The sequence below is a fragment of the Pseudorasbora parva genome, chromosome 8 (assembly GCF_024679245.1).
Source record: "Pseudorasbora parva isolate DD20220531a chromosome 8, ASM2467924v1, whole genome shotgun sequence".
Lineage (NCBI taxonomy): Eukaryota > Metazoa > Chordata > Actinopteri > Cypriniformes > Gobionidae > Pseudorasbora > Pseudorasbora parva.
Genome location: NC_090179.1, coordinates 35777181 through 35786973, shown reverse-complemented (window position 1 = coordinate 35786973; position 9793 = coordinate 35777181). Strand labels below are relative to the sequence as shown.

At 45.7% G+C, this 9793-nt stretch overlaps 23 non-coding genes across 23 annotated transcripts; all 23 read left to right on the top strand.

The window, feature by feature from the left end:
• The first annotated feature begins 427 nt into the window (after positions 1 to 427).
• trnat-agu (transfer RNA threonine (anticodon AGU)) lies at positions 428 to 501 on the top strand. Its single transcript has one exon. It is a non-coding gene; the product is annotated as a tRNA-Thr (tRNA).
• Positions 502 to 672: 171 nt separating this feature from the next.
• Positions 673 to 746, top strand: trnat-cgu (transfer RNA threonine (anticodon CGU)). The gene has a single exon. It is a non-coding gene; the product is annotated as a tRNA-Thr (tRNA).
• Positions 747 to 936: 190 nt separating this feature from the next.
• trnar-ucu (transfer RNA arginine (anticodon UCU)) lies at positions 937 to 1026 on the top strand. Its single transcript is given in 2 exon segments — positions 937 to 973; positions 991 to 1026. It is a non-coding gene; the product is annotated as a tRNA-Arg (tRNA).
• Positions 1027 to 1608: 582 nt separating this feature from the next.
• Positions 1609 to 1682, top strand: trnat-agu (transfer RNA threonine (anticodon AGU)). The gene has a single exon. It is a non-coding gene; the product is annotated as a tRNA-Thr (tRNA).
• Positions 1683 to 1853: 171 nt separating this feature from the next.
• Positions 1854 to 1927, top strand: trnam-cau (transfer RNA methionine (anticodon CAU)). The gene has a single exon. It is a non-coding gene; the product is annotated as a tRNA-Met (tRNA).
• Positions 1928 to 2117: 190 nt separating this feature from the next.
• Positions 2118 to 2207, top strand: trnar-ucu (transfer RNA arginine (anticodon UCU)). Its single transcript is given in 2 exon segments — positions 2118 to 2154; positions 2172 to 2207. It is a non-coding gene; the product is annotated as a tRNA-Arg (tRNA).
• Positions 2208 to 2789: 582 nt separating this feature from the next.
• trnat-agu (transfer RNA threonine (anticodon AGU)) lies at positions 2790 to 2863 on the top strand. The gene has a single exon. It is a non-coding gene; the product is annotated as a tRNA-Thr (tRNA).
• A 171-nt stretch (positions 2864 to 3034) lies between these two features.
• On the top strand, positions 3035 to 3108 carry trnat-cgu (transfer RNA threonine (anticodon CGU)). The gene has a single exon. It is a non-coding gene; the product is annotated as a tRNA-Thr (tRNA).
• A 190-nt stretch (positions 3109 to 3298) lies between these two features.
• trnar-ucu (transfer RNA arginine (anticodon UCU)) lies at positions 3299 to 3388 on the top strand. The gene is given in 2 exon segments: positions 3299 to 3335; positions 3353 to 3388. It is a non-coding gene; the product is annotated as a tRNA-Arg (tRNA).
• A 582-nt stretch (positions 3389 to 3970) lies between these two features.
• trnat-agu (transfer RNA threonine (anticodon AGU)) lies at positions 3971 to 4044 on the top strand. The gene has a single exon. It is a non-coding gene; the product is annotated as a tRNA-Thr (tRNA).
• Positions 4045 to 4234: 190 nt separating this feature from the next.
• On the top strand, positions 4235 to 4324 carry trnar-ucu (transfer RNA arginine (anticodon UCU)). Its single transcript is given in 2 exon segments — positions 4235 to 4271; positions 4289 to 4324. It is a non-coding gene; the product is annotated as a tRNA-Arg (tRNA).
• A 582-nt stretch (positions 4325 to 4906) lies between these two features.
• trnat-agu (transfer RNA threonine (anticodon AGU)) lies at positions 4907 to 4980 on the top strand. Its single transcript has one exon. It is a non-coding gene; the product is annotated as a tRNA-Thr (tRNA).
• Positions 4981 to 5151: 171 nt separating this feature from the next.
• On the top strand, positions 5152 to 5225 carry trnat-cgu (transfer RNA threonine (anticodon CGU)). The gene has a single exon. It is a non-coding gene; the product is annotated as a tRNA-Thr (tRNA).
• Positions 5226 to 5415: 190 nt separating this feature from the next.
• Positions 5416 to 5505, top strand: trnar-ucu (transfer RNA arginine (anticodon UCU)). The gene is given in 2 exon segments: positions 5416 to 5452; positions 5470 to 5505. It is a non-coding gene; the product is annotated as a tRNA-Arg (tRNA).
• Positions 5506 to 6087: 582 nt separating this feature from the next.
• trnat-agu (transfer RNA threonine (anticodon AGU)) lies at positions 6088 to 6161 on the top strand. Its single transcript has one exon. It is a non-coding gene; the product is annotated as a tRNA-Thr (tRNA).
• Positions 6162 to 6332: 171 nt separating this feature from the next.
• trnat-cgu (transfer RNA threonine (anticodon CGU)) lies at positions 6333 to 6406 on the top strand. The gene has a single exon. It is a non-coding gene; the product is annotated as a tRNA-Thr (tRNA).
• Positions 6407 to 7268: 862 nt separating this feature from the next.
• On the top strand, positions 7269 to 7342 carry trnat-agu (transfer RNA threonine (anticodon AGU)). Its single transcript has one exon. It is a non-coding gene; the product is annotated as a tRNA-Thr (tRNA).
• Positions 7343 to 7513: 171 nt separating this feature from the next.
• On the top strand, positions 7514 to 7587 carry trnat-cgu (transfer RNA threonine (anticodon CGU)). Its single transcript has one exon. It is a non-coding gene; the product is annotated as a tRNA-Thr (tRNA).
• A 190-nt stretch (positions 7588 to 7777) lies between these two features.
• On the top strand, positions 7778 to 7867 carry trnar-ucu (transfer RNA arginine (anticodon UCU)). Its single transcript is given in 2 exon segments — positions 7778 to 7814; positions 7832 to 7867. It is a non-coding gene; the product is annotated as a tRNA-Arg (tRNA).
• Positions 7868 to 8449: 582 nt separating this feature from the next.
• On the top strand, positions 8450 to 8523 carry trnat-agu (transfer RNA threonine (anticodon AGU)). Its single transcript has one exon. It is a non-coding gene; the product is annotated as a tRNA-Thr (tRNA).
• Positions 8524 to 8694: 171 nt separating this feature from the next.
• Positions 8695 to 8768, top strand: trnat-cgu (transfer RNA threonine (anticodon CGU)). The gene has a single exon. It is a non-coding gene; the product is annotated as a tRNA-Thr (tRNA).
• Positions 8769 to 8958: 190 nt separating this feature from the next.
• trnar-ucu (transfer RNA arginine (anticodon UCU)) lies at positions 8959 to 9048 on the top strand. Its single transcript is given in 2 exon segments — positions 8959 to 8995; positions 9013 to 9048. It is a non-coding gene; the product is annotated as a tRNA-Arg (tRNA).
• A 558-nt stretch (positions 9049 to 9606) lies between these two features.
• On the top strand, positions 9607 to 9680 carry trnat-agu (transfer RNA threonine (anticodon AGU)). Its single transcript has one exon. It is a non-coding gene; the product is annotated as a tRNA-Thr (tRNA).
• The last annotated feature ends 113 nt before the right edge of the window (positions 9681 to 9793 follow it).

Below are 9793 nucleotides of genomic sequence, written 5' to 3'. Positions count from 1 at the left end.
GAGTCACTGTCTTGTATCATGTAGATGCAGAACTTCACATATGTTCATATATGCATCAAATTTAATTGACATTTCTATATAAAATGCAGTGCAAGAAAACGACCATAACATGGAAGGGTCTGACCTGCTGGCTTCCATGATATCCCTCTATCTATGTAGGGTTGGGTCAAAAGGGTGATACATTTGGCTAGTTTTCCATTTTCTCCACGTGCTGGGGTAGAGACGTCGATGCTAACGGGTATGAGGCCATTCAAATTGTTCTCTGTGGTTTACTACCACATTTGCTTACGGAAACTTCTTGGCACTTGCACACAAGGACCGGCCACCACAACAGAGAAGTGCCATACTTTGTTTTTCTTTCCGTAGCCTAAATGGTCGTTGCTAAAGGTTTCCTAGGTCACCCTTCCAGGTTCCCCACACAGGGCTTGGCGCCGTGGCTTAGTTGGTTAAAGCGCCTGTCTAGTAAACAGGAGATCCTGGGTTCGAATCCCAGCGGTGCCTTTGGCGAAACTGATGTGGCTAAAGTCTGTGCACCTTAGCGAGCATGTGATTTTCCCAGAATTGACCAAAAACGGTGAAACCGAGGTTTTCTTTGCAGATTTTTCCATTTTCATACCATCCCTCAGCTGTTGTCGGAGGACAGTGTCCAAAGCTAAAGCGCAGTGGCAGCCAGGCGCCGTGGCTTAGCTGGTCAAAGCGCCTGTCTCGTAAACAGGAGATCCTGGGTTCGAATCCCAGCGGTGCCTCTCCACTGATACCTTTGCTCACTGGAATCTTTCTTGGACAGAGGGCATCAGCATTTTGAATCATGTTTCAATTGTGCAGAGGCTCGAGGACCTGTCTTTTCTGCCCACAAAGTTTAAAAAGCTTCACACTGCTGGACGTTCAAATGCCCAGAAGAAAAACCATCACGTGGCCAATACATGAAACCAACCAGGCTCTGTGGCGCAATGGATAGCGCATTGGACTTCTAGATTGTGAAATGAGGCCATTCAAAGGTTGTGGGTTCGAGTCCCACCAGAGTCGTAAATGTTGGTGTTTTGTTTTCTATATACTGCACAGTGTTTCCCGCAGGCAACAGAAAGTTTTTGAGGACTCTTGTTTTCAACGTATTCAAATAAATAATGTCAATCAAGTCAAAAGGCTTGGAATCATACCCGAGAACCGTCATAGAGGTATTTGAGTCACTGGCTTGTATCATGTAGATGCAGAACTTCACATATGTTCATATATGCATCAAATTGAATTGACATTTCTATATAAAATGCAGTGCAAGAAAACGACCATAACATGGAAGGGTCAGACCTGCTAGCTTCCATGATATCCCTCTATCTATGTAGGGTTGGGTCAAAAGGGTGATACATTTGGCTAGTTTTCCATTTTCTCCACGTGCTGGGGTAGAGACGTCGATGCTAACGGGTATGAGGCCATTCAAATTGTTCTCTGTGGTTTACTACCACATTTGCCTTCCGAAACTTCTTGGCACTTGCACACATGGACCGGCCACCACAACAGAGAAGTGCCATACTTTGTTTTTCTTTCCGTAGCCTAAATGGTCTTTGCTAAAGGTTTCCTGGGTCGCCCTTCCAGGTTCCTCACACAGGGCTTGGCGCCGTGGCTTAGTTGGTTAAAGCGCCTGTCTAGTAAACAGGAGATCCTGGGTTCGAATCCCAGCGGTGCCTTTGGCGAAACTCATGTGGCTCAAGTCTGTGCACCTTAGCGAGCATGTGATTTTCCCAGAATTGACCAAAAACGGTGAAACCGAGGTTTTCTTTGCATATTTTTCTATTTTCATACCATCCCTCAGCTGTTGTCGGAGGACAGTGTCCAAAGCTCAAGCGCAGTGGCAGCCAGGCGCCGTGGCTTAGCTGGTCAAAGCGCCTGTCTCATAAACAGGAGATCCTGGGTTCGAATCCCAGCGGTGCCTCTCCACTGATACCTTTTCTCACTGGAATCTTTCTTGGACAGAGGGCATCAGCATTTTGAATCATGTTTCAATTGTGCAGAGGCTCGAGGACCTGTCTTTTCTGCCCACAAAGTTTAAAAAGCTTCACACTGCTGGACGTTCAAATGCCCAGAAGAAAAAACATCACGTGGCCCAGACAGGAAGTCAGACAGGCTCTGTGGCGCAATGGATAGCGCGTTGGACTTCTAGATTGTGAAATGATGCCATTCAAAGGTTGTGGGTTCGAGTCCCACCAGAGTCGTAAATGTTGGTGTTTTTTTTTCTATATACTGCACAGTGTTTCCCGCAGGCAACAGAAAGTTTTTGAGGACTCTTGTTTTCAACGTATTCAAATAAATAATGTCAATCAAGTCAAAAGGCTTGGAAACATACCCGAGAACCGTCATAGAGGTATTTGAGTCACTGGCTTGTATCATGTAGATGCAGAACTTCATATATGTTCATATATGCATCAAATTGAATTGACATTTCTATATAAAATGCAGTGCAAGAAAACGACCATAACATGGAAGGGTCTGACCTGCTAGCTTCCATGATATCCCTCTATCTATGTAGGGTTGGGTCAAAAGGGTGATACATTTGGATAGTTTTCCATTTTCTCCACGTGCTGGGGTAGAGACGTCGATGCTAACGGGTATGAGGCCATTCAAATTGTTCTCTGTGGTTTACTACCACATTTGCTTTCGGAAACTTCTTGGCACTTGCACACATGGACCGGCCACCACAACAGAGAAGTGCCATACTTTGTTTTTCTTTCCGTAGCCTAAATGGTCTTTGCTAAAGGTTTCATGGGTCGCCCTTCCAGTTTCCTCACACAGGGCTTGGCGCCGTGGCTTAGTTGGTTAAAGCGCCTGTCTAGTAAACAGGAGATCCTGGGTTCGAATCCCAGCGGTGCCTTTGGCGAAACTCATGTGGCTCAAGTCTGTGCACCTTAGCGAGCATGTGATTTTCCCAGAATTGACCAAAAACGGTGAAACCGAGGTTTTCTTTGCAGATTTTTCCATTTTCATACCATCCCTCAGCTGTTGTCGGAGGACAGTGTCCAAAGCTCAAGCGCAGTGGCAGCCAGGCGCCGTGGCTTAGCTGGTCAAAGCGCCTGTCTCGTAAACAGGAGATCCTGGGTTCGAATCCCAGCGGTGCCTCTCCACTGATACCTTTGCTCACTGGAATCTTTCTTGGACAGAGGGCATCAGCATTTTGAATCATGTTTCAATTGTGCAGAGGCTCGAGGACCTGTCTTTTCTGCCCACAAAGTTTAAAAAGCTTCACACTGCTGGACGTTCAAATGCCCAGAAGAAAAACCATCACGTGGCCAATACATGCAACCTGCCAGGCTCTGTAGCGCAATGGATAGCGCATTGGACTTCTAGATTGTGAAATGAGGCCATTCAAAGGTTGTGGGTTCGAGTCCCACCAGAGTCGTAAATGTTGGTGTTTTGTTTTCTATATACTGCACAGTGTTTCCCGCAGGCAACAGAAAGTTTTTGAGGACTCTTGTTTTCAACGTATTCAAATAAATAATGTCAATCAAGTCAAAAGGCTTGGAATCATACCCGAGAACCGTCATAGAGGTATTTGAGTCACTGGCTTGTATCATGTAGATGCAGAACTTCACATATGTTCATATATGCATCAAATTGAATTGACATTTCTATATAAAATGCAGTGCAAGAAAACGACCATAACATGGAAGGGTCAGACCTGCTAGCTTCCATGATATCCCTCTATCTATGTAGGGTTGGGTCAAAAGGGTGATACATTTGGCTAGTTTTCCATTTTCTCCACGTGCTGGGGTAGAGACGTCGATGCTAACGGGTATGAGGCCATTCAAATTGTTCTCTGTGGTTTACTACCACATTTGCCTTCCGAAACTTCTTGGCACTTGCACACATGGACCGGCCACCACAACAGAGAAGTGCCATACTTTGTTTTTCTTTCCGTAGCCTAAATGGTCTTTGCTAAAGGTTTCCTGGGTCGCCCTTCCAGTTTCCTCACACAGGGCTTGGCGCCGTGGCTTAGTTGGTTAAAGCGCCTGTCTAGTAAACAGGAGATCCTGGGTTCGAATCCCAGCGGTGCCTCTCCACTGATACCTTTGCTCACTGGAATCTTTCTTGGACAGAGGGCATCAGCATTTTGAATCATGTTTCAATTGTGCAGAGGCTCGAGGACCTGTCTTTTCTGCCCACAAAGTTTAAAAAGCTTCACACTGCTGGACGTTCAAATGCCCAGAAGAAAAACCATCACGTGGCCAATACATGCAACCAGCCAGGCTCTGTGGCGCAATGGATAGCGCATTGGACTTCTAGATTGTGAATTGAGGCCATTCAAAGGTTGTGGGTTCGAGTCCCACCAGAGTCGTAAATGTTGGTGTTTTGTTTTCTATATACTGCACAGTGTTTCCCGCAGGCAACAGAAAGTTTTTGAGGACTCTTGTTTTCAACGTATTCAAATAAATAATGTCAATCAAGTCAAAAGGCTTGGAATCATACCCGAGAACCGTCATAGAGGTATTTGAGTCACTGTCTTGTATCATGTAGATGCAGAACTTTACATATGTTCATATATGCATCAAATTGAATTGACATTTCTATATAAAATGCAGTGCAAGAAAACGACCATAACATGGAAGGGTCAGACCTGCTAGCTTCCATGATATCCCTCTATCTATGTAGGGTTGGGTCAAAAGGGTGATACATTTGGCTAGTTTTCCATTTTCTCCACGTGCTGGGGTAGAGACGTCGATGCTAACGGGTATGAGGCCATTCAAATTGTTCTCTGTGGTTTACTACCACATTTGCCTTCCGAAACTTCTTGGCACTTGCACACATGGACCGGCCACCACAACAGAGAAGTGCCATACTTTGTTTTTCTTTCCGTAGCCTAAATGGTCTTTGCTAAAGGTTTCCTGGGTCGCCCTTCCAGGTTCCTCACACAGGGCTTGGCGCAGTGGCTTAGTTGGTTAAAGCGCCTGTCTAGTAAACAGGAGATCCTGGGTTCGAATCCCAGCGGTGCCTTTGGCGAAACTCATGTGGCTCAAGTCTGTGCACCTTAGCGAGCATGTCATTTTCCCAGAATTGACCAAAAACGGTGAAACCGAGGTTTTCTTTGCAGATTTTTCCATTTTCATACCATCCCTCAGCTGTTGTCGGAGGACAGTGTCCAAAGCTCAAGCGCAGTGGCAGCCAGGCGCCGTGGCTTAGCTGGTCAAAGCGCCTGTCTCGTAAACAGGAGATCCTGGGTTCGAATCCCAGCGGTGCCTCTCCACTGATACCTTTTCTCACTGGAATCTTTCTTGGACAGAGGGCATCAGCATTTTGAATCATGTTTCAATTGTGCAGAGGCTCGAGGACCTGTCTTTTCTGCCCACAAAGTTTAAAAAGCTTCACACTGCTGGACGTTCAAATGCCCAGAAGAAAAAACATCACGTGGCCCAGACAGGAAGCCAGACAGGCTCTGTGGCGCAATGGATAGCGCGTTGGACTTCTAGATTGTGAAATGATGCCATTCAAAGGTTGTGGGTTCGAGTCCCACCAGAGTCGTAAATGTTGGTGTTTTTTTTTCTATATACTGCACAGTGTTTCCCGCAGGCAACAGAAAGTTTTTGAGGACTCTTGTTTTCAACGTATTCAAATAAATAATGTCAATCAAGTCAAAAGGCTTGGAAACATACCCGAGAACCGTCATAGAGGTATTTGAGTCACTGGCTTGTATCATGTAGATGCAGAACTTCATATATGTTCATATATGCATCAAATTGAATTGACATTTCTATATAAAATGCAGTGCAAGAAAACGACCATAACATGGAAGGGTCTGACCTGCTAGCTTCCATGATATCCCTCTATCTATGTAGGGTTGGGTCAAAAGGGTGATACATTTGGATAGTTTTCCATTTTCTCCACGTGCTGGGGTAGAGACGTCGATGCTAACGGGTATGAGGCCATTCAAATTGTTCTCTGTGGTTTACTACCACATTTGCTTTCGGAAACTTCTTGGCACTTGCACACATGGACCGGCCACCACAACAGAGAAGTGCCATACTTTGTTTTTCTTTCCGTAGCCTAAATGGTCTTTGCTAAAGGTTTCATGGGTCGCCCTTCCAGTTTCCTCACACAGGGCTTGGCGCCGTGGCTTAGTTGGTTAAAGCGCCTGTCTAGTAAACAGGAGATCCTGGGTTCGAATCCCAGCGGTGCCTTTGGCGAAACTCATGTGGCTCAAGTCTGTGCACCTTAGCGAGCATGTGATTTTCCCAGAATTGACCAAAAACGGTGAAACCGAGATTTTCTTTGCAGATTTTTCCATTTTCATACCATCCCTCAGCTGTTGTCGGAGGACAGTGTCCAAAGCTCAAGCGCAGTGGCAGCCAGGCGCCGTGGCTTAGCTGGTCAAAGCGCCTGTCTCGTAAACAGGAGATCCTGGGTTCGAATCCCAGCGGTGCCTCTCCACTGATACCTTTGCTCACTGGAATCTTTCTTGGACAGAGGGCATCAGCATTTTGAATCATGTTTCAATTGTGCAGAGGATCGAGGACCTGTCTTTTCTGCCCACAAAGTTTAAAAAGCTTCACACTGCTGGATGTTCAAATGCCCAGAAGAAAAAACATCACGTGGCCAATACATGCAATCAGCCATTTTCTGTGGCGCAATGGATAGCGCATTGGACTTCTAGATTGTGAAATGAGGCCATTCAAAGGTTGTGGGTTCGAGTCCCACCAGAGTCGTTAATGTTGGTGTTTTGTTTTCTATATACTGCACAGTGTTTCCCGCAGGCAACAGAACGTTTTTGAGGACTCTTGTTTTCAACGTATTCAAATAAATAATGCCAATCAAGTCAAAAGGCTTGGAATCATACCCGAGAACCGTCATAGAGGTATTTGAGTCACTGGCTTGTATCATGTAGATGCAGAACTTCACATATGTTCATATATGCATCAAATTGAATTGACATTTCTATATAAAATGCAGTGCAAGAAAACGACCATAACATGGAAGGGTCTGACCTGCTAGCTTCCATGATATCCCTCTATCTATGTAGGGTTGGGTCAAAAGGGTGATACATTTGGATAGTTTTCCATTTTCTCCACGTGCTGGGGTAGAGACGTCGATGCTAACGGGTATGAGGCCATTCAAATTGTTCTCTGTGGTTTACTACCACATTTGCTTTCGGAAACTTCTTGGCACTTGCACACATGGACCGGCCACCACAACAGAGAAGTGCCATACTTTGTTTTTCTTTCCGTAGCCTAAATGGTCTTTGCTAAAGGTTTCTTGGGTCGCCCTTCCAGGTTCATCACACAGGGCTTGGCGCCGTGGCTTAGTTGGTTAAAGCGCCTGTCTAGTAAACTGGAGATCCTGGGTTCGAATCCCAGCGGTGCCTTTGGTGAAACTCATGTGGCTCAAGTCTGTGCACCTTAGCGAGCATGTGATTTTCCCAGAATTGACCAAAAACGGTGAAACCGAGGTTTTCTTTGCAGATTTTTCCATTTTCATACCATCCCTCAGCTGTTGTCGGAGGACAGTGTCCAAAGCTAATGCGCAGTGGCAGCCAGGCGCTGTGGCTTAGCTGGTCAAAGCGCCTGTCTCGTAAACAGGAGATCCTGGGTTCGAATCCCAGCGGTGCCTGTCCTCTGATACCTTTGCTCACTGGAATCTTTCTTGGACAGAGGGCATCAGCATTTTGAATCATGTTTCAATTGTGCAGAGGCTCGAGGACCTGTCTTTTCTGCCCACAAAGTTTAAAAAGCTTCACACTGCTGGACGTTCAAATGCCCAGAAGAAAAACCATCACGTGGCCAATACATGCAACCAGCCAGGCTCTGTGGCGCAATGGATAGCGCATTGGACTTCTAGATTGTGAAATGAGGCCATTCAAAGGTTGTGGGTTCGAGTCCCACCAGAGTCGAGAATGTTGGTGTTTTGTTTTCTATATACTGCACAGTGTTTCCCGCAGGCAACAGAAAGTTTTTGAGGACTCTTGTTTTCAACGTATTCAATTAAATAATGTCAATCAAGACAAAAGGCTTGGAATCATACCCGATAACCGTCATAGAGGTATTTGAGTCACTGTCTTGTATCATGTAGATGCAGAACTTCACATATGTTCATATATGCATCAAATTGAATTGACATTTCTATATAAAATGCAGTGCAAGAAAACGACCATAACATGGAAGGGTCTGACCTGCTAGCTTCCATGATATCCCTCTATCTATGTAGGGTTGGGTCAAAAGGGTGATACATTTGGCTAGTTTTCCATTTTCTCCACGTGCTGGGGTAGAGACGTCGATGCTAACGGGTATGAGGCCATTCAAATTGTTCTCTGTGGTTTACTACCACATTTGCTTACGGAAACTTCTTGGCACTTGCACACAAGGACCGGCCACCACAACAGAGAAGTTCCATACTTTGTTTTTCTTTCCGTAGCCTAAATGGCCGTTGCTAAAGGTTTCCTAGGTCACCCTTCCAGGTTCCTCACACAGGGCTTGGCGCCGTGGCTTAGTTGGTTAAAGCGCCTGTCTAGTAAACAGGAGATCCTGGGTTCGAATCCCAGCGGTGCCTTTGGCGAAACTCATGTGGCTAAAGTCTGTGCACCTTAGCGAGCATGTGATTTTCCCAGAATTGACCAAAAACGGTGAAACCGAGGTTTTCTTTGCAGATTTTTCCATTTTCATACCATCCCTCAGCTGTTGTCGGAGGACAGTGTCCAAAGCTCAAGCGCAGTGTCAGCCAGGCGCCGTGGCTTAGCTGGTCAAAGCGCCTGTCTCGTAAACAGGAGATCCTGGGTTCGAATCCCAGCGGTGCCTCTCCACTGATACCTTTGCTCACTGGAATCTTTCTTGGACAGAGGGCATCAGCTTTTTGAATCATGTTTCAATTGTGCAGAGGCTCGAGGACCTGTCTTTTCTGCCCACAAAGTTTAAAAAGCTTCACACTGCTGGACGTTCAAATGCCCAGAAGAAAAACCATCACGTGGCCAATACATGCAACCAGCCAGGCTCTGTAGCGCAATGGATAGCGCATTGGACTTCTAGATTGTGAAATGAGGCCATTCAAAGGTTGTGGGTTCGAGTCCCACCAGAGTCGTAAATGTTGGTGTTTTGTTTTCTATATACTGCACAGTGTTTCCCGCAGGCAACAGAAAGTTTTTGAGGACTCTTGTTTTCAACGTATTCAAATGAATAATGTCATACCCGAGAACCGTCATAGAGGTATTTGAGTCACTGGCTTGTATCATGTAGATGCAGAACTTCACATATGTTCATATATGCATCAAATTGAATTGACATTTCTATATAAAATGCAGTGCAAGAAAACGACCATAACATGGAAGGGTCAGACCTGCTAGCTTCCATGATATCCCTCTATCTATGTAGGGTTGGGTCAAAAGGGTGATACATTTGGCTAGTTTTCCATTTTCTCCACGTGCTGGGGTAGAGACGTCGATGCTAACGGGTATGAGGCCATTCAAATTGTTCTCTGTGGTTTACTACCACATTTTCTTACGGAAACTTCTTGGCACTTGCACACAAGGACCGGCCACCACAACAGAGAAGTGCCATACTTTGTTTTTCTTTCCGCAGCCTAAATAGTCGTTGCTAAAGGTTTCCTAGGTCACCCTCCCAGGTTCCTCACACAGGGCTTGGCGCCGTGGCTTAGTTGGTTAAAGCGCCTGTCTAGTAGACAGGAGATCCTGGGTTCGAATCCCAGCGGTGCCTTTGGCGAAACTCATGTGGCTCAAGTCTGTGCACCTTAGCGAGCATGTGATTTTCACAGAATTGACCAAAAACGGTGAAACCGAGGTTTTCTTTGCAGATTTTTCCATTTTCAT